Raw genomic sequence first — 2,779 nt, 5'->3', positions numbered from 1 at the left:
ATGGATGGATGGATGAGAATGTGTTGATGCTAAAAACATGTAAAACGTGCTTAGTGACGAGGTTTCATTATGTTCGGGGTCCTGTTTGGTTCTCTCAACTCCAGACTCACGTCCTCACATCAGAGCCATATATTACAGCACATACGATGCAGACTGTGACCACAAAGCACAAACAGTCTGGCAGTTAAACTGAGCTCACTTTGCTCACTGCTGAACTTCCACTTCATCTCATGTATGAGGCTGGACTGAGGCCTGAGCTCACAGGCTACTAAAAGCTGGAGAACTATTGTTCTGCCCAGTCTCTTCCTCTTCTCATTATTTTTTTCATTTTCTTCCACCCATGTTAGGATTTGTGTTTTCTAATTAACAGCAGTCAGCAACTTCCCAAAAAAACAAACTAAGTGTCAGATCGATGAACACGATGGAGTCTTTAGCTCTGAACCTAAAAGCAGCGTGACTGTTGGATTTATAGTTTTCAGTTTGCTGCTAACTTCTCCAAATGGTTGTTACAGATGTGATGTATAAACAGCACATGTTCACTGCAACAACTTCATAAATACATAAAGTGTGGTGTGATTTCCAGCTTGTTGTGATGTTACATAATGCTGTCTGTCTCTGTTAGAACATTCCTCAATCAGGATTACAAATTACAGCAAAAATGTGCAGCAGAGGAACCTTATTGTTGCACACTATCTCAAGAATGCAGTTGTCCTCGGTGTCCTCATGTGGCCTACACACCGAGACTGAGGCCTTGTACACATTAACGTAGATGTTTGCCTTAATAGACGTCTTCTGCTTCTGTTTTTTAGAAAAATGTCCACACAACTGTTGTTTTACAAATGATTTCCACACGTACGAGACGCCAAAATCAGCTGCTCGAACAAACACGCCGGGCCGGTCGATATCAACGACCCATCAAATACCAGAGAAGACGGTCATTACAGCATTTCTGGTGGTGTTTAAACCACTGATGCTGTGGACTAAGTAATGCTGCACACAGCAGATAGAGAGGGTTTTGTGTTCTGGTGAGGTGGTGACCCAGTGTAAGTAAGCTTTAAAACTTGTAACAGTCAGTGCAAACCGAATATTTTAAGAAAAATCCATATCCATCCATCCATCAGCTCTACACCTTCATCCTCACTAGGGTCATGGGGGGTTGGAGTCTATCCCAGCTGACTCAGGGTGAAGGCAGAGAACCCACGCTGCACGGGGAGAACATGGAGACTCCACGCAGGAAGGTGTCCTCACCGGGACGTGAACCGGTGACCTTCTAGCTGTGAGCCTCCTGGCAGCCCGAAATTAAGAGTCAACTTGTGAAAAGCTGGAAAAACATGATTTTGTTTTGTGTTTCCATTAAGTTGGCAGACTTGCAAGAGACAGATGATAGAAAACTTCCTGTCTTTACATCCTGAGCATAGACTAAGCTCACAACAAGACTGGATCCTGCACTCTGACACCCTCTATGCAACTGGATCTCCTGTTAGTGGTTGGTAAACTTTGTCTTTCAGGATAAATGTGCACAGTTTGCAAAAAAGAAGAAGCTTAAAACGTAGTAGTTTTCAGGCCCAAGCCCCCAAACCCCTTGTTTACATAGACAGTCGTATGTTCATATTTCGGGAAGATCCCTCCAGAGTCACAGACGATATAACAGAACGATTTTCACAGAGTAGATATGTGGAAATAGTTCCTCCTTTACACTTCCCTATCCTGCGTCATTTCAATACAAAATGTGCAAAACTTTTGCAAAAATGTATTTGTATGTCTGAAAATGACTCCTATCTGAATACAGTTATAAACACTTTAATATGGTTTAATATTAGTTTCCTTACTACATAGTAGAGTTCATAGAAAAGATATTGTGAATAAAAGTAAATAAAATTAATTCTGTGTTTATGTGAGACACAAACACTTCTATGGTGATTAAACTTGACTACAAAGTGGACAGACCTTATTTCCTGTGAGATGTGTTCAGTCCGTACTCGTGTGATTTACGTGTTATTGACGGCAGGAGGTCGGCTGATGCAGCTTTCATCTGTCGTGATGCAATGCTGCAGAAATACAAGTAAACACGATGATTAGGCCTCAGGGTCATTAGTCCACCCTGTCTCTTATCCCCAGGACATCAATTTATGGTGGATACTGTGTTCAGGGACCAGCCATCTCCATGCAGGTGTAACTGTGTGCAAACTCCCTCTTCACTGGGAGAAGGTCACTGGTGTCAGATGCTGAGAAAAGGTTCTCTGTGGGCCTTCGACATCGTTCATGCTACATAGAAATAAAAATGACTGGCTAAAAACAAGAGTTCTGTTCTTTTTCTGATTATCTTTGTTGAGATGTGAGCCTGTGGGGTTTGTGCCTGTATGCTGTACTTTAAATCACTATGTTAGAATAAATTATTTATTCTAGTGCAGTTGCCGCCGTCATCGGATTTACTTGAAGCAAAAATAAATGTTTGATTAAACCTCAGCTTTTGTGAACTTTGACAAACAAATTTACATTTCAGAGCAAAACCTTGCCGGAGTGCTGAACTTGAGGGAACTGCAATAAGCGAGTCTATAATGGAGCCAGTTATCAGCGGCGGTCCAATCTAATGTAACCCGACTCTGCTGGAGGGTAAACTGGACCACAATATGCTTTACTGGTAAAGACCCAAAGTCAAGAGAAAAATGTAAAACATATATGAAAGTAAGTAAATCAACAGCAGAGCATCATGTGAGGAGGTGTGATGGTGTCAGCGTCATGTAAACTAACACGTGACACCTGGAACGTTTCAGGACTG

Source organism: Stegastes partitus, unplaced genomic scaffold (genome assembly GCF_000690725.1).
Source record: "Stegastes partitus isolate 25-593 unplaced genomic scaffold, Stegastes_partitus-1.0.2 Scaffold91, whole genome shotgun sequence".
NCBI lineage: Eukaryota > Metazoa > Chordata > Actinopteri > Pomacentridae > Stegastes > Stegastes partitus.
This window is presented reverse-complemented; position numbering follows the sequence as displayed.